The sequence below is a fragment of the Motacilla alba genome, chromosome 1 (genome assembly GCF_015832195.1).
Source record: "Motacilla alba alba isolate MOTALB_02 chromosome 1, Motacilla_alba_V1.0_pri, whole genome shotgun sequence".
In the NCBI taxonomy this organism is placed as follows: domain Eukaryota; kingdom Metazoa; phylum Chordata; class Aves; order Passeriformes; family Motacillidae; genus Motacilla; species Motacilla alba.
Window position 1 is genome coordinate 3,718,255 of NC_052016.1, and position 27,963 is coordinate 3,746,217.

The window sequence follows — 27,963 nt, forward strand, 5'->3', positions numbered from 1 at the left end:
AGATTGCACCATGGACATGTTAGACACCAAAAAAAATCAGCCCTTGATGTGCAAATAAGGGGGGGGAAAAAATGGGAGTGGTAGGCTGGGAAAGAGAATTCCCTCTGGTATTCTTCCTGCCAGAAAACAAAACCAGACAGCTTCCACCCACTGGTCTCTCCTTATCTTCCCTTCAGCTCCTAATGGCTTGCACTGCAAAATTTCCCCAGCTCCAGCACACCAAAAAAAAAACCTTCTGAGGATTTAAAATTCCCCTCAGATTAGCAAATGTTGACCCTCTGACAATATTATCTGCTTGTGTGAACCAAAACTGTTTGAGCTGATCTTTAAGCAGACATTTCCAACCACATCTTCCCCTGCTGCTGTGCAAGGGGGGAAAAAAAAAAAAAGCTTTCAGTGTTGCCATATGGGCTGAGGCAATATCTAGACTTACACTTTTTAGGCCAGGCAGGGAAAGTGTAATAACAAGAGGAGGAGCAAAAGAAGCTCTAGGCAAGGCTTCTCCCAAGCTGCCAGATGATTTGTTCCCTCTGCAGATCAAAACTCCCCCAGGCCTGATCACAGAATCAGAGAATCCTTTAGGTTGGAAAAGATCTCCAAGAGTGGCTCCAGCTTTTCATTTTCACGAGGTTTTGGTTTTTGGTGGCGCCTAAAGAGCCACAGGTCAGGATCAGGCAGCCCCAGGACTGTCAAAGTGCACGTCTTCATCATAAATCAGATGGTTTTTGATGTGCTCATGGGTTCTTTTGATATCTGCAGGGAAATGCTGTAGTTTTGGAAAATTCTTGGCTTGCAGATAAACAGGGATCCTCTGAGACAGAATAAGAACTTGGACTCCTGAAAATAATTAGAACTTAGAGTTTGTGTATCAAACACTATTCTATGACCAAAATTCTGCAGACACATTTTGGATTTCACTACCTTTCAACTACTATTTACTAGTTGTAGTAGTAACTCCATCTTTTTAACTACTTTTTAACTATTTATCCCTTTCTGAGGTAAGGAGGAATGTACACCAAGAAAAGTCAACATTTCAGAACTTGAAGTGACAAACCAATGCCTCTGGCCCAGTTTCATGAGTCCAAATGCTGGTTTTTCTGTGTTGGATTCATTTTCCCAGGGAGGTTTGGAGTGCCCATCCCTGGAGGTGTCCCAGGAAGGCCTGGAGGTGGCACTCAGAGCTCTGGGCTGGGGACAAGGTGGGGATGTGACACGGCTTGGGTTTGATGACTTGGAGCTCTTTTCCAACCTCAGTGATCCTGAATGAAATCACACCAACATGAATCTGCACACACTGCAGGATAAGGTCATGGGAATACTCCGTCCATTCCCATTTTGTCCTCGGAGCTGTGGGTTCACTGAAATACCAGTGGCAAATATCCCCAAAAATCCCTCCTAGAGGTGTGGTGGTGAGAGATTTCTCTGTGTATAAATACTCTGTTGTTTTGGCAAAATGAAAAGTGGAGGGGGACAAGGATGTGCCAGAGCCTGGTTTAGGCTGTTTGTCTTCATAAAATCTCTCTGCACAACCCCCAGAGAATGAACAGGAGGTGAGGGAGAGCAAAACTCTCCAGAGGGCACAGCAGAACTGAAGTTTCTTTTAGGGGCTCTGACCTCTGTGGGATCCTCTCCTCAATGGCCTGAGTAGAGCAGAATCCTAATGTAAAACCCAAAGTTAAGCATTTAAAGAAGGATGTGTCCATCCCCTCCCATCAAGCCATTCCTCTGTTTTTCCCATTGTTTAAACATCCAAAACCAATTCCAAAATCCTCAAGCTGATACTGATGCCTTGTGCAGGCTGATCTAAAACAGAGGCTGGACAGAGCTGAAGAATAAAGCAGGGATTTATTCAAAGGCCTCCATGGATCCACCTTGGGCAGCACAAGAGCCCAGCCAGGGCTGCACCCAAGATGAACCAAAATGGTCCCAAAATGCACCAGCGGGCACGGGGTCTCTCCCTTGGATCAGTTCTGCTCCATTTGCACCTTGCAGTTCATTGTCCCGTTCCAGCTTTAGCCCAGGCACTCCCACCCTGTTTGTTTTTCTCTCTCCAGCCCACGCTGTTTGTGCTCCTGGGCTGAGCTTTGGATCATTTGTCCTTGGTGCCCAGCTGGAGCAGGAATTGTTTTGTCTCCCTGCTCTGTGCAGAGAGCTCACCATCCCATAATGTGAAGCCCAGACCCACCCACTAAAGCAGCACAGAATCTGAAAAATAGAAATGCTCAAACCTGAGGCATCAATACAAACTTTGCTTCCTGGCATAAACTCTTCCCTCAGGCACAGCACAAGTCTGGGGAATTCAAGTTGTTTCTGGGACTGTGTGCCCAAAGGGAGCTGGGAGGGAACGGAGTCAAAGCCCATTAACTGGGATCACCCTGAACCAGCAGATTTAGGCATTGCCACTTCAGGTTCTGCCCTGACCTTCAACTGGAATGGGAAGGGAAAGGAAATCTCAGCAGCTCACCAGGCAGGCATTTGCCTGGGACCTTCAGAAAGCAGCAGGGATCCTTTCAGTGTGTCTTAGCACAAGAATTAATTCACCCTGAGAGGCTCTGCAGGGAGATCATGGAGCTGACACTGAGTGAGCTGCAACTGAGACAAATAGATCGGAGGGGGACAGCAGGCTAAGTATAAAATAATTATTTGTGCACCTGTTCCAGAGCCATTTCAGGTTTTGTGCCCCAAGAGAAAATTGCCATTTGGAAAGCACAAGGGTTTGTGTGATTAAATGATGCTGTTATGGTTCCAAGCTCAACCTAACCATTCACATGCTGCTTCTCCTGAAATATTTAACAATTAATAGAGTTAAAAGGGCCTATAACCCATCACGTTGTGTCAGGATGGTGAAGGCAGAAAGGATAAGATCCTACATATCCTCATTTCACATGAACATTTTCTCCATTTTGAATGGGCCCAGTTCTCCTGCTCTGCTGGCAAATGAAAGCAGGAAAAATGAGTAACGAGTAGAGCAGGCTCTAGAAAAGCAACTTTAGCTTGGAGAGCAGCTCTTGTTCCAGGAGATTTGGTCCTAGCACAAGAGAAGGGATTTAAAGAACAGTAGTTTGCAGGAAGAAATTAAGAGTTGTGCCAATCTCCCAGGAAAAAGAGGCCTCATGCTGCTCTTTTCAGCCAGGTTCCCTTTTATGGGAAAAGCTGAAGGAACAAGAATGCAGCCATTTTTTAACCTAACATGATATAATAATACATCCACCACACAATTGCATGAGATTCAAAAGAGATTTCAGAGAGAAAAAAGAAATTATTCCCAGAAAGTACATTAGGAAATGTAGGAAGGTGTGAAGAAAGGGTGAAGTGAGAAAGGAAATGCAAATAAGGAGATTTTACAAGCTAAACTGGTGCTGGTTTAAAGTATTACTTTCTTTTCTCAGAAGGAGAAAAAAAATCAATCACTGATGATCCATGGTCAGAGAGCACTGACGGGGTGTGGAGCTGGGCTTGCTGCTCATCTAAGACAAAAAATTATAGAGAAACTTTTGAAAGTGCAAATTGTTATCATTTACTTTACCTGAAAATCCACAATCCCATCCTGCTTCCCTCTGACTAGAAGCAAAAGTTTGGAATATGGGTAATTTATCACAGTGCAGACACAAAAGGTGAAGCATTTCACCTTTTCAGCAGGTGGACTGGTCTGGAAAGGATGATGATGATGATGATGATGATGATGATGATGATGATGATGATGATGTCTGAAAGGACTTCTGGGCTCTGCTTTCCAGCCAGCTTTTCTCAGCAAAGGTTGAAGTAAAGTATCTGTTGATGTCTGGAGGTGTGCACCTGCCTGTTTGCCTGGCAGCTGTTCCAACCAGGAATGTGGGAGCTGTTGGCCAATTTCAGCCGAGCCTGAGAGTGGGAAAGCAATGCCAAAGGCTCCACCAGTGAGGAGGGGGGTGAAGGTGCTGGGAAGCGCCCCAAAGGGGATGGGAATTTGTTCGTGGTGTGAGATCAGCCCTAGTTATGCACCAGAGAGCTGCGGGACACAAACCCTGGTGTTCCCTGGATGGACCTGTCCTTCTCCTCTTCGCTGTGAGGGCAGCGAGGCCCTGGCACAGGGTGCCCAGAGCAGCTGCGGCTGCCCCTGGATCCCTGGCACTGCCCAAGGCCAGGCCGGATGGAGCCCTGAGCAGACGGGGCTAGTGGAACGTGTCCCTGCCCACGGCCGGGAGGGTGGCACTACCCGATATTTAAGGTCCCTTCCAACCCAGAGCGTTCCGTGATTCCTGCGCGGGTAGGCGGGACGCTCCCGAGGCAGCCGCATCCCGGCGGGAGGCACAGCGCGGGATCCCCGCGCTCCGCGGCGCTCCGCAGCCCCATCCCTGCATCCCTCCATCCCTCCATCCCTCCCTCCGTCCCCGCGGAGCGCGGAGCGCGGCGCTCCCTTCCAGCGGGGGCGGCGCAGGCCGGCGGAGCGGGGCCGCCCCCGCGCAAGGAGCGCGCCGCCCCCGCCGCCCCGCGCCGCCCGCAGAGGGCGCTGCCGCCGCCCGCGCTCCGCTCCGCGCCCCGCTCCGCGCCCGCCGGGCCAGCGCAGCCCCCGGCGCAGCCCCCGCGCCTCCCCGCCCGCGGCCGCCCCGCTCGGCACCGCGCACAGCCTCCCCGCTCCGGCGGAGCCCCGCGGCCGGCGGGAGCCGCTGCCCCCCCGGGGGTGCGCGGCTGGCGGGAGGTGGGCGAGCGGGCGTGGGGAATGGAGACGCCCGACAGCGTCCTCGGGGCCGTGTGACAGCGAGCGGCGCTCAGACGCGCGCACCGAGCCGGAGCCGGAGCCCCGCAGCCGGAGCAGCGCCGGGCAGAGCCGCCCTGCCCCGTCCCGTCCCGCGGGGAGCCGGCATGGAGTGACAGCAGCCGCCAGGTAAGCGGGGCTGCCCTGCCCGAGGGGACGCTGCGCAGCTGATGGCTCGGGGCTCGCGGGTTTGCTGCCAGGTTCGCTGCCCTCGCGTTTCTCCGTCTCCCCCCCCTGCCCCAAAAAACGCCCTTCCTCCAGCCCCCCGAGCCGCCACGGCGGCCGTGCCGAGGGATGCGGGGCGCGTTCCTTATGTAACCGGGGGGCGAGCGGCCGCTGCCCGCTGGGCGGGGGGCCAAGTGGCGGCGGCAGAACCGCGGCCGAGGGGGGCACGGCGGGGCGGCCCCGATGTCCCCGCTGCCAGCGGCCGTCGCGGGAACCTCCCGCGTGGGAGCCCCATCTCTACGCCCTCGGGCAAAAGCGCCGCCGCCGCCGCCGCGACGGGGCCGGGGCTCCGCCGGCCTCCCCCGGCTCCGGGGCTCGGCACCGGGCACCGCGGGCACCGCGGGCACCGCGGGCACCGCGGGCACGGCGGACCGGAGCCACCGGGGACCGCGTCCCGCCCGGCCGCCCCCTCCCCAGCGGCGGTGCCCGAGCCGGGGAGAACTTCAGAGCGGGGAGGAGGCGAGGAGCGGGGGGACGGTGCTGTTTTGGCCGCTCCCGTCTCACTTCTCCGCGGGGAGGATGCGCTGCGGGAGCTGGGCTGGCTGGGGGCAGCCGGGGCGAGGCTGAGCCGAGCCGGGGCAGCGCTGGAGGCAGCCGGGGCCGGGCGGAGAGGAGCCCGAGCCGGGATGAGGGGGCGGCGCGGCCCCGCCGGGCGGTCAGGCAGGGGACAGCGTCCCCCGGGGGACACGGGTGGCGAGGGGACGGGGGTGTTCACGGAGGGGTGCCCGTCTCCTCTTGTTCGGAAGGAGAGCGAGCTCGGTATCACCATGGCGACCTGAGGGAGGAAAGAGCTAAATAAATAAATAAGTAAGGGATAACTCCCCCCTTCTTCCACTCCCCCCGGCCCTCGCCGTCCCTTCCCGGCCAGGTCCGGTGCCAGAGGTGGGGAGAAAGATACCACGGATAAAACTTTCCTCTCGTGGTAAAGGTGGGCGGCGAAGGGCCGGGGGACCGCGGTGGGGAGGAGACCGCAGTTTCGGGGAGCCGGGGACTCCCGGATCGCCGTGGCCGGAGCATCTTCTCCGGGAATCTGCCTCGGGGCTTGCTCCTCACGGCTGCTTAGGATGCTTAGGATGTCTCCCTCTCCCCCCCTGCTCCCCGACCTCTCCGACAGCGGCGGGGCTCTGCCTCGGGCTGCCGGACCGCTCCGGCCCCGCTCCAGCACCGCGGACAGCGGCGGAGCGGCCGGGGGAGCGCGGGATGAGCGGGGGATGCGCGGGGACAGCGCGGCTCGGGGGCTTTGAAACGGGAATTCTGCGCTGGGGAGCCCGGGAGAAGCCCCCATTGGTGTCCCCGCTGTTAAAATCCCCCCCCGAGCCGCTCCCTGCTGGGCGCCAGGAGCCAGAGGAAGACTCACTTAGGGCCACTAAACTTTCCTGAGCCGAACGAATGCGGGAGCTGGGAGCAAAGACATTAAAAAATGACAGATTCTCCCGCAGCTCGCTCGGGGTTGTTTTTTAGGGCTGTTTTGCAGCGGTTCTCTGTGAGGCGTTACAGGTGACTGCATCCCCCGTTCACACACGCAGCACCCGCGAAGGGAGGGAAATGCCCAACCTCGGCTGCTTTGCCTGCAGGAAAAGGTGGGAAATGCCCAACCTCGGCTGCTTTGCCTGCAGGAAACTCGCGGAGAAATAGCACTCGGAGGGAATTGCACTCTCAGCTCAGGGAGCCGTCCCACTGCTGAGGGGCACGGGTGGAGTTTGTGCCGGCCAGCCATGGTCAGCTCGTTGCAAAACCCCCTCCTGACAGAGCCCTCTTCTCCTCAGGCAGCTGGGGGCCAGTTTAAATAAACAGAAAAAGCGAGGGGGAAAGAAGTGCTGGGTTGGTGATAATGCACCCACAGCCAGGATACATTTCTTGCTCTGATGGGTTGTAAATCATCGGCTCAGCTCACCTATACCTATCTCATTCTAGCAGCTACATATGCAGTTATTACCTCAGACTAGGAAAAAATTAGTCTAGGAAAGCAAACAATATAATTAATACTATTCACTGGGGGAGATAGAGATGGATTAGTCACTTTTGGGCTGTTCACTGTGTCAGGATGTTCGTTTTTCATTAAGCAAACGAAATTTATTTGATCTTGCCTCGGTGCTGATAGGCAGTAAACTATAGGTACATGGAGAGTTATTGGTTTGGAATCCAGATCCCTGGCCTCTCTGGGTTGTGCTTTAACTATCAGCAATCTGTCAAATCACACCAGGACTGGTTTCCTGCTCTGCCTGCCTTCCTTCTTGCTTATAAATTCTCTGTTTCAAAGAATTCTGGAAGAGACAAACACATGGGTGAGTCCTAGTCAAGTGTGAGAGTTAATTGGGATTTTTATTTATTCCTGCAATACCCAGGGTGGGTATTCCTGGGTGGGGCTCTAGTGGAAGGTGCCCCTGATGATCTTTAAGTTCCCTTTGAAGCCAAACCACCCTGCAATTCCCTGCAGGGACTCCTACCTGAGAATAACAAATCCTTTTTCTTGTAAATCCACATTTTGCCCTAACCCTGCTTCTGGAGTGAACTAATGAGTTAAGCCTTTATGGAGACCTGGATATTTTAATGCTGGGCCTCCCATTTCCAAGCCTATCTCCCAGGGAACATGGGAATAAAGGCCTGAACTGCAAGTACAAGCTGGGGAACTCATTACTTTCCTGTGGGAAAATGAGAAGTAACAGAGGCCAACTCTTCTTGAGGGCAGTTACCAAAGCATTTGCAATACTTGAAGTTATTGATTTCCTTACATAAGGCAGGGCTCCTGCAGCGTCACAACAATGCTATCAGATCATTACCAAATGATTCTGCCTCAGAAGCAAATAAGGAAAGAATTAATTATAGCAACACCAACCCAAAGCCCCACAACCACAGCCTCAATTAGTAAAAGGCTCAATTCTTTGTGGGATTTCTGCCAGTGCATTTGCACCACATCCAGTCTGAGCTTCCCAAGATACATAATTTCACTGCAGAAAAGACTTGTTTTTCACAAGCATGTGCTTGGAGCCTTGTTTTGTAGTCATTTTGTTGAAATGTGGTACTTTGGAAGGAAAATAAGATCTCTCCTTCAAACTATGTAAAAGAAACAGAATTTCATTTACATTTATCATAAAATCCCCATCACAAAGGATATAGTCAAATATTTCACAATAGGTTTAGGTATCAGCTTTATGTTCTTTCTTCCACCTCTCAGGAACTCTGGATACTGTTGGTGTAGGATTACTGTGTTTGTCATGATCTTCTCATGGTATTTTTACATATAAAAACAGTTTTATTCAGGGCTTGTCTATATCCTTCTATAAAAGCAAGAAGTAAAATAACTCATATTAACGCTCTCCCAAATAAATTAATTTATGTCTTAAGCAGCAGTGCTTGATGCATTGTGAAGATCCCATTTCTATTGTATAATTTCTTTGAGTTTCATTGCTGTTAAAAGCTTTGCACCTTGTTCGGTGCTTCCATCACCTTCTTGCTCCAGGATGTTACTTTTGATATGGGACAATATAAAGCCCTGGCAGATTTTTAAAAGATATAAGGTTTAGGTTAATGCTTTACATTTATGTGGATGTACAATTTTTACTGGTGGAGGCAGTTTGATACTAGAAAACAATATTCCCAGTATATTAAGTATTAATATTTAAATATTGATTGTGCAGAATGTGATGTTTCTGAACAAACCCCAGATTTACCAAACAGCAAACCCAAAGGAAAAGTTTTAATCTCAGTCCCACTTGACTTTCTGGAAGATTTTTTTTTGGGCTTTTAGTTGCTTGGCTTTTGGAGGTTTTCTCCAGATGCTTTGCTAGAATGCTGCTGATGTGGAAAATACAATTTTTATGTTTTATTAATAGCTGGAAAAGAAGCATTGAACAATTGGAGGTTATTGAGTCCAGTTTTTTCCACACAGCACTGCAATTTTTAATGATGCCCGAGGACTCCTGACAGAGCCTCATGACTGTGTCATGGAGTCTCTGCCAAAAGGACATCCCAAACCAGCCCATCCCAGCCCCACACTCTACAGGACATCAGTGGGATCAGTCCTGTCCATGCAAGTTCTGGAGGAGGAAAAGCTCTGTGATCAAAATTCTTGTGAAGAGACTGGAATTTTTCTGTCCTTAGCATGGCAGGTATGGATCCTGTCCACAAGGAGGCTCAGAGCACCTTTAGCTCCTCCTTGACCTCACCAGCTCCTCCTCATTTAACTCCTCACCCATGGTCTGCCTCGCAGAATGTCACCCAGGGCCAAGGGAATTTGGCAGCTGAGGAGACACACCTTGCTTCCATTTGGAAAGCTCATTAAAGTGGATTTTTTGCAGTCTATTCACGAGCTCCTACATATGGCCAGCAGAACATCCTGTCCTCAGACGCAGGACAAAAAAACAAAGCAGGGAGATTTTCAAGTTCTTCAAAACCAGGCAATTTCTACCCTCGGAGCCACACGATGCCCAGTAAAATTGAAGAATTATAGAGTCAAAGAATGGTTTGGTTTGGAAAGGACCTTAAAAATCATCTTATTCCAGCCCCCCCTGCCATAGGCAGGGAACCTTCCCCGAGAGCCCCATCCAGCCTGGCCTTGAACACATTGAAAATCTTCATGAGTGCAAGGGCTCTCCACAGCCCTGACTGCAGAAACCCAAATTTATGCCAGAGGTTGCACAAGAAGCTTTAACATAAGTGCCAAGGGCTGGTCAGAGAAGTTTTTTTTTTCCTGGAGTATTACTCAAGAGAGCTTTGAATTAAAAAATAGCCACAAGGCAAAAGCCCATTCTGCTGCTATTTTCCAGTCACAACCTCAGGTTAATGGTAGCTGGAAGTCTGTATCCACAATATCCACCAATCTTCAGCTGGAAATTATTTACTTCCAAGAAGTATTTACTTTCTTGTCTCACTCTGGTGGGAAAATAACAGAGTCTATCCAAGGGCAGAGCCTGCCTTGCAGTCAGAAAACCTTTAACATTTGCACACACAGCTTGCAATCCACAGGAGTAAATTATGATTCCACAGAGATTTAAGGGTTTTTTTTTTAAACCATCTGCATTAATAACTCTGTGTGTGAGTGCAGACAGTGAAGGCTCAAATACTTAAACCGGGGAGCCTCTTATTAATCCTGACTGCCAGTGACCTCCCCACCCTTTCTGGCCATGTCCATAGTGAGGGAGCTCAGCTTCAGACTCTGACACCTCTGTGGCCATCCACCCCTCAGGAAAACCTCTCCGGCACAGGAAGCCTCTGACTCATCCTAAAACTGAGGAACAGGGTGCCCAGAGCAGCTGTGGAGCCCCTGAATCCCTGGAAGTGTCCAAGGCCCAGTTGGACATTGGGGCTTGGAGCAGCGTGGCACAGTGGAAGGTGTCCCTGCCATGACGCTGGATGATTTTAAGGTCCCATCCAACTCAAATCATTCTGGTGGTGCCTTGTGAAGGCTGACCAAAAACAGAGGCTGGACAGAGCTAAAGAATAAAGCAGGGATTTATTCAAAGGCCTCCATGGATCCACCTTGGGCAGCACAAGAGCCCAGCCAGGGCTGCACCCAAGATGAACCAAAATGGTCCCAAAATGCACCAGCGGGCACGGGGTCTCTCCCTTGGCTCAGTTCTGCTCCATTTGCACCTTGCAGTTCATTGTCCAGTTCCAGCTTTAGCCCAGGCACTCCCACCCTGCTTGTTTTTCTCTCTCCAGCCCACGCTGTTTGTGCTCCTGGGCTGAGATTTGGGTCATTTGTCCTTGGTGCCCAGCTGGAGCAGGAATTGTTTTGTCTCCCTGCTCTGTGCAGAGAGCTCAGCATCCCATAATGTGAGGCTCAGACCCGCCCACTAAAGCAGCACAGAATCTGAAAAACAGAAAAGCTCAAACCTGAGGCAACACTGGGATTTTATGAGTTTGGGGTGGTGGCACAAATGTCAATATGAAGTTTTCCATTTGGCTTTGAGGCCTGATCCTCATGTGCCCCGTGGCTGAAGGAGGTTAGAAACAGTTTGGGTGGGGAGAGGCTCTTCAACACACCCTTGGATATGGTTCCCCAACCCATCACAGAAACTGCCTCAGTCTTGACTTTATTTCATCTCATTTCATACCCTTTGACTTGTGCTGGGTCTTTAAATTCAGCTGTGCCTTCAGGAAGAGCAGTCCCAGGTCTGATTGCTACTGCCACAGCAGTGATGGCATTTCAGAGACAAACAAACACCGGAGACCCGAGGTTTGTACAGCTGGCCTGGATTATCCCACGCTCCTCTCCTCTGTACAGACTGTTGGAGGCTGACCTGAGAAAGCCAACATGCACAGGATTTTTTTTTTTTGGACTCTCTGGAGCAGAACACTGGGGCTTGTTTCCTGATGACAGCAAAGTGCTGGCATTTGTGCTGATTTAAAAAAAAAAAAAAAAAAAAAAAAAAGAAAAGCCAACCAAAAAAACCCGCAACCAACCACAAAAAAGAAACAGAAAAAAAACCCCAAAAAACCCCCAAAACACTTCTGGACAAGAAAACAGTGATGTGCAGATTAAAAGGGTGGAACAAGAGGCCGAGGGAACGAATGGCATGATGAGAGCCTGCACGAGAGCATCGTTAATTCAATGCTCTAATCAACTGTGTTCTGCAGTGCTTTATCACAACCATCCCTGCTTCAGCCTCTCCAGCTCAGAGCTCTTTGCAGCATTGCAGGAAATCCTCTGCTTTTTGCTTCCCATTTAAAAAAATAATCTCATTGTGTCTTGTCAATACAGACAACTTTGTCAATGAAAGCAGAGGAGAAATTATCATGTAATTTGGTATTTATCATAATCAAGAGCAGGGGTTCATTAGAACAATGAGCAATTGTCAAATTATTTCTCAGAGTAGTTATTTGAAGAATGACAAAAGGGTATTTCCTACCTTCCTGCTTTTTCTCCCACCATCTCCTGCAGACACGCAGAGTCTGCAGTTTCTATCAGCCTGCCAGATCAATTTCCCATTCCTGAAAAGAAGCATTTATGTTAAATGATTGTAATTAAGAAGCTCCTTGCAGCTCGATAGCTGTCTGGACGCACAGAGGTAATGAGGTAATTCCCCATCGATTTCCATGGGGCCAGGTTTCCACAGGAAGATCTCCAAAAGGCACTGCCTGCTTTGGAAGCACAGCTTCCCTGGGCTTCTTGGAGTATCTTAGAGTGGAATCATGGAATCATTTGGGTTGGAAAAGACCTCAAAAATCATTGTTTCCAAGCTGTGACTGGTCTGCACCTTGTCCCCAGCCCAGAGCTCTGAGTGCCACATCCAGGCCTTCCTTGGGCACCTGCAGGGATGGGCACTCCAAACCTCCCTGGGCAGCCCCTGCCAAGGCTTGAGCACCCTTTCCATGGGGAAATTCCTCCCTGTGTCCAAGCTGAGCTTCCCCTGGCACAGTTTGAAGCCATTTCCCCTTTTTCTGTCCCTGTTCCCTGGTAGAAGTGACCAACCTCCCCCTCAGCCTCCCCCTCCTGTCAGGGAAGCAATGAGCAATGAGGTCTGCCCTAAGAGCATCAAGGAAAAGAGCAGGGCAACTCCAAAGGGAAACTCCAAAAAGTAATTCTATTCCATCAAAGAGCTCAGGAGGCTTCTAGAGATGCCACAGTTTGGTGCCCCAAGTTTCATGGGATGCCTCTCTGGTAATTAAATCGATGTGGCCATCTCCAGGTGCAGAAGGTGTAGGAGATGGATCCCTGTCTCCAGAGCTCCCTCACAGAACTGTGCCCACTAAACCTGCTTGTGCTTGTCCTGCATCACTCTCCTCCTGTCTGGCTTATAAAAATACCAAGTTTATGTAGAAGTCAGGCTGATTTTTATCTCACATTGCTCCTGACACTCTCCAGCTGCAGCCTGAAGTGGCTCAGTGCCCCCTGGTCTCAGAGGTGGCCTTGGACTCTCAGAGCTGGAACCAACAGCAGGGGCAGGGAGGACACAGGTGGGCAAGGAAATGGAAGGAGTCATTTTTAACTAATTAAAACCAGAGGCTGTTTAATGATCTCAGGTTGCCATCAACTGCAGCAGGCTGTGGATGGAAAGGAAAGGAAAGGAAAGGAAAGGAAAGGAAAGGAAAGGAAAGGAAAGGAAAGGAAAGGAAAGGAAAGGAAAGGAAAGGAAAGGAAAGGAAAGGAAAGGAAAGGAAAGGAAAGGAAAGGAAAGGAAAGGAAAGGAAAGGAAAGGAAAGGAAAGGAAAGGAAAGGAAAGGAAAGGAAAGGAAAGGAAAGGAAAGGAAAGGAAAGGAAAGGAAAGGAAAGGAAAGGAAGCTATGCCAGCTTTGGTGTGTTCTCTTCAGCGTGCTGCTGGCTTTTTCTGGTACAAGTGCAGGAGAGCAGAGCTGTTAGATGAGAAATAAATAAAATGTCTAATTTAGTTTTTCACTGAATGGGAACTGGGGATTATCAAACCTTCAGCTAGCAGCACTTGCAGAGGGGAGCAGGGGGAAGGAGGCAGCTGGATCCCAGCCCATCAGTGCCACCAGTGTCCAGCAAGTGGGACATGTCCCACTCAACCCACTGTCTCTCCAGCCATCTCCAAATCCAGGGCTGGTGTGACTCAGTGCACAGGAATCCCAATCCTTCAGGTAGTTCATCATGTTCAATAAACTAGATACATGTTTATCTCAGCTGAGTGTCCCACAGGGATGTGAGCAATCCTTGGGAAGCTGCTGGGTTCTATCTATGAGGCATAATTACATTAAAGCATAAAGTGCATGCCAAGCCTTCCATGATTACAAACAAAGCAGTGTTAATCCACCTCCCCCAAATACACCAAAGTTACCAATAAAACCTGCAAGAGAAACAAGCAGAACATTGTAGGGACCAAGAAAATATTCCAACAATATCTGGAATATTCTAGTGATGGTGGCTGTAATTATGTGTTGGACATTTACAACGTAATTTTTCTTTTTTTTCTTGGTAAAGATTGATTTACTGTAGATGTTCTCCACACATTTACTACCACTAAACTTTTCCTTAAAACAGGGCTTAAAGATCTAAGGGTTACTCTAAACTTCTGCTGCTGTTCCAAATTCTGGGTCTGGCTGAGTTCTTCCTTTCTAGCCAGAGGAAGGAAAGCTATATCAAAATATATGGTGGTTAAAATTTGGAAGGGGTGGGAAGGAGAAGAGCTTGAGAGAGAAGGGAAAATTACGCACCAAAAAAAAAAAAAAAAAAAAAAAGAGAATGGAAAAAGCCCTAGAATTGGATCATAAAGACTCCCATTCCACAGCTCTGGGATGGCTACCTGGAATTTAGGTGTCTTGCAACATCTGGATGTTGCTGATCACTATTTTCTACCTCTTGCAAGTGGCAAATTTGTGGTCTAAGCTACAGCACTGAATTCACTGACCCATCACTACCAGAGCATTTGCCTTCTGGATATACAGAAAATATTTTTCCTTGAATAATTATTTTTAATAAACTCTCCAGAAAAGAAAGAGAACCCTCTGTGTGTAAGCAGCAAATCCCTGCTATTGACACTCTGCATTCCAGCAGTGTTTGCTGCAGGAAAGAGCTTTGCTCTTCCATGGAGTAAGACACAAGGACAGCAGATATGAAGCCAATTTACCTCCAGAACTTCAAGAGAAATACCACATAAAATAAAATAAAACATAAAACATAAAACATAAAACATAAAACATAAAACATAAAACATAAAACATAAAACATAAAAATAATGATGATGATAATAATAATAATAATAATAATAATAATAATAATAATAATAATAATAATAATAATGTTTGCAAAGAGCAGAACTCATGGTTTGTTTGTTGTTTTGTTTTTAATTCCAGCTGCTTTCAGAAGCCAGGCTGGTGGGTTTGGGCACAACTCAAATATTAGAAGAGAATTAAGCAGGAAAATCAGGTAGGGCCTTAGAATTACAGCAGAGGAATGATTTATGATATTAACATGAGCAGAAATAATAATAACAAAAGAAAGTTGAGGAAGCCTTGCAGAAAATGCTCAGGAATAGTAAAACCCACCAAGCTGCTACAGAAATAGAATCACAGAAAATATGAGATCTGCTAAATGCATTTTAGTCAAAGAGCATTAAAGTCTCCCCGTTCACTTCAAGGGATTTCATATCAGACCTTAAATGTAAATTTATTTTAAACAGGCTGGTATGTAGGAGAGAGAGGTCTGACATGCAGCTTTCATTCCCTCGGACTGCCATCAGAAATATTTGCACAATCCAGCCTCAACTTTGCTCCTATTTGTGCTTTGTCGGTGTAAAAGCAGAGCCAGCAGATCCAGGGAAGGTGATCCAACAGAACATTCCAGAAATCTCTACAAATACTCCAAATCCTTTCCCACTGTGATGATTTTAGATGGAGTTTCTCACATTTGGCCGCTACACAAGCACGTGGTGCTCCCATGGGGGTTTTGCAGCTCCCCAGGATTAAAGAGCCCATTTTCAACAGAGGTGGATGTGCATCCACACAAACATTTACCAGGAGCTGCAGCCTGAATGTTCCTGCAGGATCTTTAATTAAGATCAGCCTGCCTTAGGTCCAAAGCATGGATTTGGGAGTAAATATGAAAACAGATTTCAAAGCAGCTTTTTTTAAAATTAATGGCTGTTGGCACCTGCATGGAACGTCAGTCAAGAGCGGTCGAGGTGAGCACAGCTGAAATGGGAAATAAAAATATTAAGCCATCTGTTATGTTTTACATATTATTTTTAGAAATGCAGAATAAAGACAGATTTATTCCTACTTCCCCTTAATGAAGTTTTCCAGAAATAAGTAGTGCACTAACAGGTTCTTGACAACTTATGGCAGTAACCAGTCCATAAAAAGCCCATTAAAAGGCCAAGTGATGTTCAAACCCTCAAATGTGTAGGCAGGGCCACCCCATAATTTTCAAGACAAAAACCAGCCCAGGAGCTGGGGTGTGCAGTTGGAAAAGGTGGAAGCAAACAGTGGTAACTGAAATGTCAAGAAAAATCTTCATTTTGTTCTTGAAAACAACGCCTCAGGCACCCTCCTTATGAGCAGAAGAGGGAGAAAAATCCAACTCCACTGTTTGCAAATTATACAGAGGAAGAACTAGAAATTTCCACAACAATTTCTGGCTTCAGCTGAATTTCTTATTCCAGTGAAATCTGAAGTTGAGTGAGGCTGGACCCAAAGCACATATTCCACATTTCATCATAGTCACAATCTAAAAACTGCATTTTTGTGAGTTGACCTCAGATGAATTGACCATCATTAGTGAAGATGAATCATCAGGAAAAACCACAAGCAAAAAACAAACCAAACCAAACCCCCCCTGCCCCCCCCCAAAAAAACCCAAAAAAAACCCCAAAAAAACCCCAGTCTAAATTTCAATCCTAACTCTCCAGTTCTAATTATAATTATCAAAGTCATACTCAATAAATTAGAATTAGTACTTCTGCTCAATCACACACCAATGTGGAAGCAAAAAGGAGGGGATCAGTGTAGTTTGATGCAGCTGGATAAACATGAATTAATGATTAGTAGAGAGGTCAAAATTAGAACTGTTAGAACTAAAAGTTAAAAAAATATTTAAAAAGTTTTTCTCCCCAAATAGAAATGTTAATATAATTAACTAGAAAATCAAGTGCTTTACCTTTATCCTGCCTGTGATTCTTTCCCCTGAGCCAATAATCAAGGATTTACTCATGTACAAAGACATAATCTCGTGTGTCTTCCCAACTTCCAGGATTTTGGTGTATGTGGAAAGACTCTTGTCCAGTGTACGTGCATTTATTACTCTAATTTAACACCTATCATAGATCTTAAATTAGCTCAGGAAAAAAAAGAAATTGAAAATTACAAATATAAGAATTATTAGATAATTTCACAGAATCATAGAAAAATAGATTAGGAATTCTGGAGTCCTTCACAGGTGCCTAGAAGAGGGAATAATCCCATTCCTCAGCCATTTGTTCCCAAAACATCCCAGTGGACGTTCATCCTTCCCTGCTGGAGGTTGCACAGCTGATCCACGTGGAGCTGGATGTTGGTGGAACTCCCAGATTTTACCCCAGGGTGGGTTGGTTCCCAGCCTGGATTGATGCATGGGCTGCTCTTTTCCAAGTGCAGGACTTGGTGTTTTTCCTGTTTCAACTTCATGAGGCTCCTGACAGCCAATATTTCTTTTTTGGCTGAGTGAGATCCCTGTGCTTCCTCTGCTCCTCCCAGTTTGGAGTCAGCTGGAGGCTGAGATTCCTTTGGTGCCCCAAAAGGAACCAAAAGGGGAACCAGGAGCTGTGAGATTTGAATCTGAAGACCCTTCAAAGGCCAAGCCCATTTCCCACTCCTCCTTGCAGTCCATCCATCCACTCCATTTGTCCATTTTTTGGCCAGCAAAAAAACGGGGATAATGCTGAAAATCTTGCTAAAAACTGGCTGCTCTGCCCTCACCCACAGATCCAGACATTTTGTGGTAAAAATCTGTAAGACTGGCCAGCCATGGATAAATTTGTTGCCTGGAGAGGTTGTGGGATCCCCATCCCTGGAGGTGTCCAAAGCCAAGTTGGATTTTTTTCTTGGAGCAACCTGGGACAGTGGAAGGTGTCCCTGCCCATGGCAGAGGTGGAACTGGATGAGCTTTGAGGTCACTTCCACCCCCAAACATTCCATTATTCTACATTCTGCAGTTCTAAATCCAAGCTGGCTGTTCCTGACCATGTTCTTGTATTTCATCTTTCTGGAAATAGCTTTTTTTGAGAATATATTCACTAGTTTTCCCAAGGAGTCAAGGAAAGTTAATCAGCCTGTTGTTCCCTAAATCCACCTTCTTATTTTCCTTAAAAGGACAATAAATCATTTCCCTGTTACAGCCATAGGGGAATTTTTTTATGTAGTTTGGTTTTAAATGTTCATTATTCTAATTTTCAGATTTCATAATTCCTTCCACTTGGAACATCCTTTAGTCTCTTGGTGCTAACTTGGCTGATTCTCAGGGTATAACTTGATTTTCTGTGTGAACAGTCCATCACTGGATGATTTCTTGGCAATCTTTTCCAGATTTGTGTCACATTTCTGGAAGGTTTATATTTCATTTCTAATGCCTTCTCATGCAGAAAGTAGGTGCACAGCATCCCAGCCCAGGAATGGCTTTGGAATTTTCCTTTGTGAAGTGTTACATTTATGAAATTCCTGCCCTCACTAAATACTTTAATTCTATCCTCTCCATGTGCACCTGCACTGGAATAGGAGTGATTTGAGAAACTTTCAAGCCATTTGCAACAAAATAAAGGTCAATAAAAGATTTTAATCATTCAATCGGCAAATATTTGTTGTGTGAGCAGCTCTGCACTGCCAGAGCCCACAGAGAACACACAATTCTCCAGGAGTTTTGCTTTAGTTACTTCTGAGCCCTCCTTGTTTGCTTCTGATATTTCCAAGTGGATATTTTTGATCTCAGCCAAACATAAAAGGTGGCGGCTGCTTTTGAAGTGACTGAGAGTTTCCCAACTCATTTCAGTGGGAATAAATTGAAACCCTTAATTACATTTTGTCATCTCTATCAATCTTTGTGGAAGAACTTCAGCACAGTGGTATTTTCCTCATAGGCATATCCTTGTGGGATAATAATTGAAAATGTGAATTAACTGCATTAACTATCACATAATCAGGGTTTTTTTTTTCCTAACACAGTCAAATTTCTGATTGACTTACACTGCTACAGCAGTGACTTGAATTAAACAGCTGCCATTTTGGCATTAAAAGCAGAGCAAGAGGATTACAAGGAATTCTGAAACAAATAAATCCTTGCTCCACTCTGCTTTTGTACAAACTGCTTTCTCCAGTCTCTCTCTCAGCTTCATGACTACAGACATCTCTAGACTGTGCCCAAAGCCATCAGAGCTGTTTCAGGTACTGAAATAAACTAAATATTCATTATTTCCTCCCCCTCAAGTGGCTGATCTTGGCCTCACCTGCTTTTCCCTCTGCTTCTTATAGCAAAATAAAAAGAAAAAAGAAAAGGAAAGAAAAAAATCTTTTTTTTTTTTCCATTCAGTTTTTCAAGGCTGATGAACAAAGCCTTTTATCCCCACTGTGCCTCTGAAAATGCACCATAGTTACCCTCCACACTTGGATGGATTTCCCACACCCCTCCTGAAGGTGTTCTTCCCTTTTCCTCAAGAAATATTAATGGCAAAGCTCAGCTTTATAAAAGCATGTTAACAAATGGGTGAATTATCCCTTTTTGATGACTTAGGCAAATTTTAATTTGCTCAGATTAGAAGGGAGTAAATTCCATTCTTTAGCACAAACCCTCACCTGCTCTGGAATGGTTGTTGTTTCCTCGCTGGATATATATTCTGTCTCCTACTGGAATGATAAATTTTGTCCTCAAAATATGAGGACAAAATATTTTGTCCTCAAAATATGAGGCTGTGGGGTTAAGAAGTGCTGAAAACCCTTCAGAACACAAACCACAGGCAGGCAGAAAATGCCATTTTCTAAACAAAAAAAAAAAAAAGCAATTAACCCTAATTAACCTGTGCCCCTTCTACAGGCAAGGAGCCAAGATGAAAGAACAGAGTCCTTACTAAAAAAAAAAAAAAAAAAAAAAAAAAAAAAAAAAAAAAAAACCACAAGGAGAGTTTATTTTAGGGAAGAAACCTGTGGCATCAGGACAGCGACCTGAGGGGGACACTGCAGGGCTCTGTTTATCCTCCCTCACATCCATCAAAGTCTCGGAACCCTCAGTGGACTCACATTCTCTGCAAAACCAAATCATGGCTCTCTGCTAATTTCCAGCATTCTGAACTCTTGAGTAGCATCTGAAAGAGGAGCTTTTCTCCTGCCTCTAGCTACTCCCACAGAAAGAGGAACATTTGGAGCTTAGCACAGCTCCAGTAGATGCAGCACACAGCATCTCTCAGCTCCACAGCACTGACAGGGCCAGAAAAAGAAGATCTGATGGAAAGAGATGCAAGAAGAATTCCATGGCCAACTCCTGTAAATAATGCCCTATTTGCACCAAACAAGGTTCTCATGCTTAGCCATGTTTTCATCAGGTCACTGGATGAAATCCTTGGGCTGCAGCAGCTCATTACACACACAGAGATGGACATTTTGCCTGGCACAATTATTGTCTAATCTGAATAATCCCCATTAAAGAACTTCGTCCTTTTAGCTGTCACAAACTGAGGCTGTTCACCTTTCTGGTGGAATTCAGTGCTCCATCCCACTGCCACTCTCCTCATGGAGCAGCTCCTGTGTCTCCATGCTGCTGCAGCATTACATAACCAGCCCTGTGCAAAAGCTGGAGGAAAACCCAGCTCAAGAGCCCAGCCCAGCCCAGCCACGTCCAGGAGTCTCCTTGGAGAGAGGCACAAACTCAGAGCTGACCAATTCCCCCTGGAATTGCAGTGCTGGGATGGAGAGAGGAGAGAATGATGTGCAAACAGCAGAGCCCAAGAGAACACAGCACCTTTGTAAACCTGCTCATATTCCAGGGAAGGATTTCAGTCTGTCCTTCAGCAAGGGCGTGAATTTCTCCCAAGGTGCCTGAACAGGAATTAATCAAAAACATTAATTGAGTAGCAATATTTATTATTTTTAAAATCCCACTATTCAACATGCACATAAGGCCTTCAGTTCTGTTCTGGGCATACAGAGCATGGAACAAATGCAGTGCAAAAACTTCATTTATACCCAAACATCAATGTGGTGCTGTTGCTTGAGGAATAATTCCTACCAAGAGCCAGGATGGGTTTCCCACACCCCTCCTGAAGGTGCTCCCTTTTCCTCAAGAAACATTAATGGCAAAGCTCAGGCTTATAAAAGCATGTTAACAAATGGGTGAACTATCCTGTTTGGAGGAGTAGGCAAACTTTAATTTGCTCAGATTAGAAAGGAGTAAATTCCATTCTTTAGCACAAACCCTCACCTGCTCTGGAATGGTTGTTGTTTCCTTGCTGGATATATATTCTGTCTCCTACTGGAGTGAAAAATTTTGTCCTCAAAATATTCCAGACACAGGCAAACACTCACAGCAACACTGCTGTGCAACTTTCAGAGCCCAAGTTAGTAATTCTCTACAAGAAAATGTCCCACCTTTATTTAATTCACTCCAGGATTCAGTGTCTGCCTTAAAACAAAGCAGCAGAATTAATTTGGAATAAATGTTTAGTAAGGCACTGCCTCAGCAGCTCTCAAAAGCTACAAAGTACGAATTACAGGATGAAAATTTAAATATAACATGTTGTATTTTAGTTAAATTTAAGAGCATCACAATGTACATAACCAAGAGCATGAGCATTTTAACACAGGACACCTCGAGGACCAAGGAGTAGATCTTGGAATGATAGAATCAGAGAATCCCAGAATGGTTTGGGAGGGAAGGAACCTCAAGGCCCATCCAGTGCCAGCTCTGCCATGGCAGGGACACCTTCCACTGTGCCAGGCTGCTCCAAGCCCCAGTGTCCAACCTGGCCTTGGGCACTGCCAGGGATCCAGGGGCAGCCACAGCTGCTCTGGGCACCCTGTGCCAGGGCCTGCCCACCTTGCCAGGGAATAATTCCTAATTCCCAAGATCTGATCTGAACATCTGAACCTACTCATTCAGTTTTAAGCCATTCCCTGTTGTCCTGTCACTCTAGGCCACCATGAAAAGTAACTCTCCCTCTTTCTCTCAGGCTCCCTTTATCATCTTCAGGTGATTGCAAAGCTTTTGCCACAGAACCAGTGTAAGCACAGACAAAGAGGAGGGATGAAGTTGGGCATCTTTATCTTTGAGACACTCTGATGTGGCATTTGGGGACGTGGGCTCATGGTGGCCTTGGTGGGGAATGGTTGGAAGATCTTGAGCATCTTTTCTAACCCAAACGAGTCTGAGTTTCCAGGTGTGTGCCAACACCAGGGACTTTGGAAAGGGCCTGGAATCAAAGCCATGCTTAGAATCATTCCTTAAAAGGTTCTAAATGGGATGAAGTCAATCCAGAACAAATCTGAGCATTCACAGAATTCCCAGAATTCCCAGAATGACAAGGTTGGAAGAGGCCTTCAAGATCATCGAGTCCACCCCATGCCCCAACACCTCAACCTTATTCCCCTTTATTTCCTGTATTTTTGCATCAGCACAGACAACAGCTGAGATGATCACGATAAGGAGCTCCTGGTGCAACTCCTGTGCACAGAAAGTTTGTCCTGTGCTTTCCCAGACGTGTTTTGCACAGGCGAGGACTTGACACAAGTGCCAGGTAGTGACAGGAGAAGAGAGGAGCAAGGTGCTCCACTGGGGATTGAAAATATATCACTGACCTAAAAGGATCAGAAAATCAAATCTCTTGTTAGCAATTAGAAGAATCCCACAGATTCCAGGAGCTGTCAGTTGTAGGGATTTGGGGGAATTTTGTAGGAAACTGCAGCAGTTAGGGAAAGCTGTCCCCCAGAGAAAGGGCACACCCAGGGGAATCCATATCAAGTATTAAAAGATAAGAAATTAACTGAGCTAAGTGGAGAATTTCACACTGACCTGACAGGAACAAAGCACACAGAGACTGTGCCATAAGATTAGAGACAATTTCTGAAGGGAATAGGGGTTAACACTGGAAGCCAAGAAACAAAGAGAAGTTCAGCCTGGAAGAGGCAACAGTAATAGCAAGAAATTAATCCTTGAGGAGATCAGTAGCAAGAGGAAGTGCTGGGAGACTTTTATCCCACTTCTCAACAGAAAGGAAAGCTACAGATGACATTTAGTAGGATAAAGAGTATTTTTTTGTGGATTTTTGCACTGGAAAGGCCTGTGGTGAGCAAGGAACTACTCAATTCAAGAGGGATGATCCTTCCCTATAACTGGACAGGACATAACATAAATCTTGATGTTCTCAAATCAATTAAACCTGAAGAACACACTAAAAGCCAGCTGAGACAACAGCAAGTCTACCTCTGAATTCATGGAGAATGAGGGAAATTTCAGCAGGCTGGAGAGAACACATGTGGCGCCTGTCTTAAATGTGAAGGATGCTTGGCAGAAAAAGGAAAAGAAACTGTTGAATTATGGACCACTCACCTTAAATTAAGCCCTTTAAAAAATAAAAACTGCTTTAAGCACCAGGAAATAGAAGCAAAAATGGCTTTATCAACAGCACACTGCATCAAAGCTGCCTCATTTCATTCCACAGTAGATCAACACAGGCTAAGAAAGAAGCTGAGGAGGGTCATATATTTTGATTTTATTAAGACATTACACCATCTGCCACAGTGTTCTAATCAGGAAGCAGGGAAATCTGGTCCAGGAGAAATTACCTTCTCATGGCCATAAAATTATTTGTAAGACATGCCAAGGAGGAGTTACCAGGGGTGCATTGACAGCATGGAAGGATGTGGCCAGTTGGGTCTGCGGAGTGCCCAATTCTGTCAGATAAAATAACGAGTTTTGTATTTTAGAGAGAAAGTTTAGCATCCAAAATGATCTCGACAAAATGAAGAAAAGGTCTGAAAAACCAGGCTCAACTCTAATAGCCACACAGACTATTGCTCTAAAACAGGACTAATTGGCTACAAACACAAATAACAAAAAAACAAGAATGATTGGCTACAATAACAAGGGACTGGAAACAGCCAGAGAACAAAATTCCCAAACATGCTCTAGATCTCACATATTCCACCCTGGAATGTGTGAATCAGGCCCAGGAGAAGCAGAGCATCCCACTCCTGAGAACAAGGATCCAACACCTGCCTTTCTTCGTGCCTGATGACTCCTCACCACCACAGAGCCTCCGCTTCAAATTCTTCCAAAGTTGTTTGACATTGCTCTGAGCCAAACGTTTCCTCAAGGTGTTCAGCATTTCAGGAACACAGGGCAGATGTTTTATCAAGCTGCTTTTGGGTTCCAACAGCCTGGTTGTGTCTGCCAGGAGCAGATCCTGAGGGAGAATGAAACTTTTGGCTGCCTCACTGAGACATTTGGAGGAGGAGGAGGAGGAGGAGGAGGTGGTGAGAGGCCTTTCCCAAGGAAGGCCCCAGAGCTCTGACTGAGTCACCCTGAGCTCAAGACCCCATGAGCAGTTAGGACTGGGAAAGTGCTAGGAACAGATGTGGGGGTTTAGATAAGTCCCTGCCTTTTCCCAGGCCTCTGACAGCAGGCAGGAACTTTATTGAGGTGGCCAGCACCCCAAAACCCGCTCTCATTCTCAAGTTCTTCAATAATGGCTGATTCAGTCTATTATAGAATGAATTATTTATTTAATAGACACAAAACTAACAGACATGAGACTTAAACTGAATACTACCCAGGAGTAAAGAAAAAAAATCTACTAGTAGGTGTATACAGCATGAGGTTAAAGGTACCTATTAATGTTACACCTAGTGAGGAAATAATATAACTTAGAGAAATCCATGAAATTCCTGCCCTCACTAAATATTTCAATTCTATCCTTTCCATGTGCACCTGCACTGGAATAGGAGTAATTTGAGAAAGTTTTAAGTCATTTGCACCAAAATAAAGGTCAATAAAAGATTTAAATCATTCAACCGGCAAGTGTATCTTACCATCCAATTGTTGGTGGGGCACACATTGAGATCCTTTCCCTCAATTCCTAAAAAAGTAACCATGGAATCTGTGTCCAAGCCCTGGGGAGAAGTCTTGAACACTTTCAGGGTGTGTGTGTGGAAGGCTTCTGCCTCTGTGATAATTCATGTGGCTTTTATAGTGAAACAGTGCCTCTCAGTCAAGAATATTTATGTTTTTTCATCTCTTCTCACATTTGCTCTCCAGACTAAGATGCTGATTCTTAGCTGGGACCCAACTCCTTTTGGCACCAGAGATGACCCCTTTGGGCCTTTCACCCCTGGGTTATCTCTTAATGTCTGCACCAACCATCTGTGCTAGACAGGGGAGAACAGCCCTGCCACGGGAAGAGGCTAAATGACAACCCTAAAATGCTCTTGTCTTGAGGTGCCTGGTGTTGGTAGGCTGGGGAAAGCAGCACAAAGGCAAGCACAACACTCCAAAACCCTTGCAGGGCTTTCCAGCCGAGCGTGTTGAGGCAGCAGAATGTTCCTCTCCGGTTTTTGGGCAGCAATCACAAAAAGCAGATGTTACACTCTGCTCATTTTTGTCACTGGCACCCGGCCCCCTGGCAGGATTTGAGCAACTGTTGGCATCCTTGAGCAGCTGGGCAGCAAAGCTGCTTCCTTCTCTCACACAATGCCAGGCTGAACAACCTTTGAGCCTAAACCCTCGTTCCTTTGTGCTCTGGATTTTGGCAGGCTTCTCCTCCACTCCCCCTGCTCAAACGTGGTATTCCCCACTCCTTACAGAGTCTGGGGTGTGTCTTTACTGCAGCATAAATGCTGATGAAAAATAGATGTAAAATCCATGACACTCCTTTAACTTTCACTGCAGGAAGACCTTCAGAGCTGTCTTTGCAGTTTAACTTCTCAGGATCTTTTTGAATTCAACCTTCATCAATAAAGCAGGAAAAAGACTTAGGTGTGATGCATTTTACCTGGGTGTCTAACGTAATACACAACTTTACATAAAATGCTGAATAATTCTGACATTAGGCATACAATTTGAAAGTGAAAAATGCAGTCACTGGCAATAAATCATTTGAAGAATGAGTGCTATTAAATCCAGCATTGATAGGTGGAAGGAGAAAAATGATGCCTTATAGATCTCAGTTCTTTTGCTGGAAGCTAAATGTGATATCTTCTGTGGAAAAAAAAATAAAATAAAACCCCCAAACAAACATGAGAATGATCTACCTGTTGGTCAAGTGCACAATATTAGGAATGTCACTGATAGAACATAAAAAAGTAGAAATAATATACACCTGGTTAGGCATCAGATGTTACTTTTTCTGTGTTTTACTGAATTACTATAAAGAAAGAAAAAAAAATTAGTCCAAAACCAAAGTTTAGTTGTGAAATCACACAATAAAATACTAGATAATATAGAATGTAAATCCTCTGGGTGGGAGTTCCAGCAGGAAAATTGGAGAGGCACTCAGCAACTGGAGAAGAGAGTCATGATTGAAAGGAGAAAGGGAAAAGCTGCATGGAACAGTGTTTCAATACAGTGCAATGTCCAAAATTGCCATAATTTCCAGATATCTTCATAAAAATCAGCCATGTAAGTCCTGGCAGCAGTCAAAAACTCAGGCATGCAGGGTGAGTTGGGCTGGACTGCTCCCAGCCAGTGAGGAGGAAATAAATATTTCCTGCCTTAAATCCTCTTTGCAATGGGATAAAATGATCTCTGGAAGCAACAGGAATCATCTAAGGAATAAAGAAAAGTAGGTGAAATGAATTCCACAATTGCCACCCAAGATTTCTTTAGCTTCCTGCAGCCTGGATGAATCCATTATCCATGGGAAACATGGTTGCAGAGAAAATTCCATTGGAAGTTTAATTTGGTGCATCCTCTTGAAAAGAAAGGGATGTGTTGCTAAAGGGACAAGGCAAGTTCCTGGGGGAATTCAAGATTTTATGGCTTTTAGCCTTTGTTCCATGCTCTGGATCTTGCCAGCAGAGAAAACTTTCAGTGTTTGGGAGGAGTAGGAATTTTAAAACTCCTTAAAAAGCAGTTTGGGGGAATACATTGGATGTAGCCTCATGAATCATGTGTGAAATATCTGCTTGTGTTACTCCAAAGGTTTCCAGGCAGAATTTATGGAATGAACTTGAAGAAAAAGGGTCCTGATGTGAGGATATGCTCAAACTCTTTTTCATATTTCACTGGACACATGTAGGATAGAGAATAACTGCTCCAAACATAGATATCAAAACTGAATATTCTCTTCATAAATATAGAAAACCTACATTAAAAACTCCACCAGAATGATCATATATCTGTTTATGCTGTTTATATCTCTTTGGGAATCATATACAGGACTCTGCACGAGATATTTTTAGATTACTGCATGATTTCACGTGACTTGCCTCTAAATTTAATCCAAAATTAAAATGAGTAACCACATTTATTTCAAACCCCCAGAAGCTGGAGGCTCTTCCAATAGATGATTCAATACCAAACCAAAGAATCAGAGAATTGTTTGGGTTGGAAGGGACCTTAAAGATCTTTTAGTTCCAAGCCCTTTTTGTAGGCAGGGAACCCTCCACTAGACCAGATTGCTCAGAGCTTCATGGAGCCTGAAACTTGAATTTCAATGAGTTTAAATGCAAAAATATATATTTACTTAACTAAATAGATGATTAATTAGCTGAAAAAACCAGGAGTTTGTCACACAGGGACACAGAAGGAAGTGCTCTCTGATGAAGTGAGAGCTGGCATTGCATGAAGCATTCCACAGTCACACATTTTAGAACATTCATTAAAAGCAGGTGATTCAAAGGAAATTTCAGCAATATTTGAACTCCTTCTCCCTTCCGTGTCGAGTGTGGATGTGTAGAAAGATGTTTGGCTGCTGGCAGGGAGGACATGCAAATTCCATGTTTCCCATGGACCTGTGCAGACAAAGCCCCTGCATCAGTAGCAGCCACTGCTTTATTCCCAGGTCTGTTCAGCCTTTAGCTAAATTCCACTTTTGAGGGGCAGGGCCTGAAAATCCAGGGAAGAACATGACTCACAGCTAAATTTTTCTGTTATTTTCAACAGTAGGGGTCTGGTGATATCCTCTCACACCTGCAGACCTCACCACATAACCCCAGGTGAGGAGCTGGCTTTTGGAAAAAGCAGTTTTTTCTGGATGAAATCCCAGTCTTGTCATGAAAACTCCAGAAATGGTGAATCCACGTCACACCTGCCTTCTGGATCCACAGCTTATGGTGTAAACATCACTAAATATTTCTGCTGGTATTCATAGAATCAAAAAATCACAGAATGGTTTGGGCTGGAAGGGACCTTAAAGCCTGTCCAGGGCCACTCCTGCCATGGCAGGGACACCTTCCACTGTCCCAGGCTGCTCCAAGCTCCAATGTCCAACCTGGCCTTGGGCACTGCCAGGGATCCAGGGGCAGCCACAGCTGCTCTGGCAATTCCATCCCAGCCCCTGCCCACCCTGCCAGGGAGCAATTCCTAATTCCTAATATCCCATCCAGCCCTGCCCTCTGGCAGTGGGAGCCATTCCCTGTGTCCTGTCACTTCATGC

The 27,963-nt window shown here is 45.9% G+C and overlaps 1 protein-coding gene across 2 annotated transcripts in view; it reads left to right on the forward strand.

The window, feature by feature from the left end:
- The first annotated feature begins 4,531 nt into the window (after positions 1-4,531).
- KCNJ6 (potassium inwardly rectifying channel subfamily J member 6) overlaps positions 4,532-27,963 on the forward strand; it is a 161,003-nt gene continuing 137,571 nt past the window's right edge. For both annotated transcript variants that reach the window (XM_038150104.1, XM_038150113.1), the window contains exon 1: positions 4,532-4,864. The gene's annotated coding sequence lies outside the window, so the exon portion shown is untranslated. The remainder of the gene's footprint in view (positions 4,865-27,963) is intronic.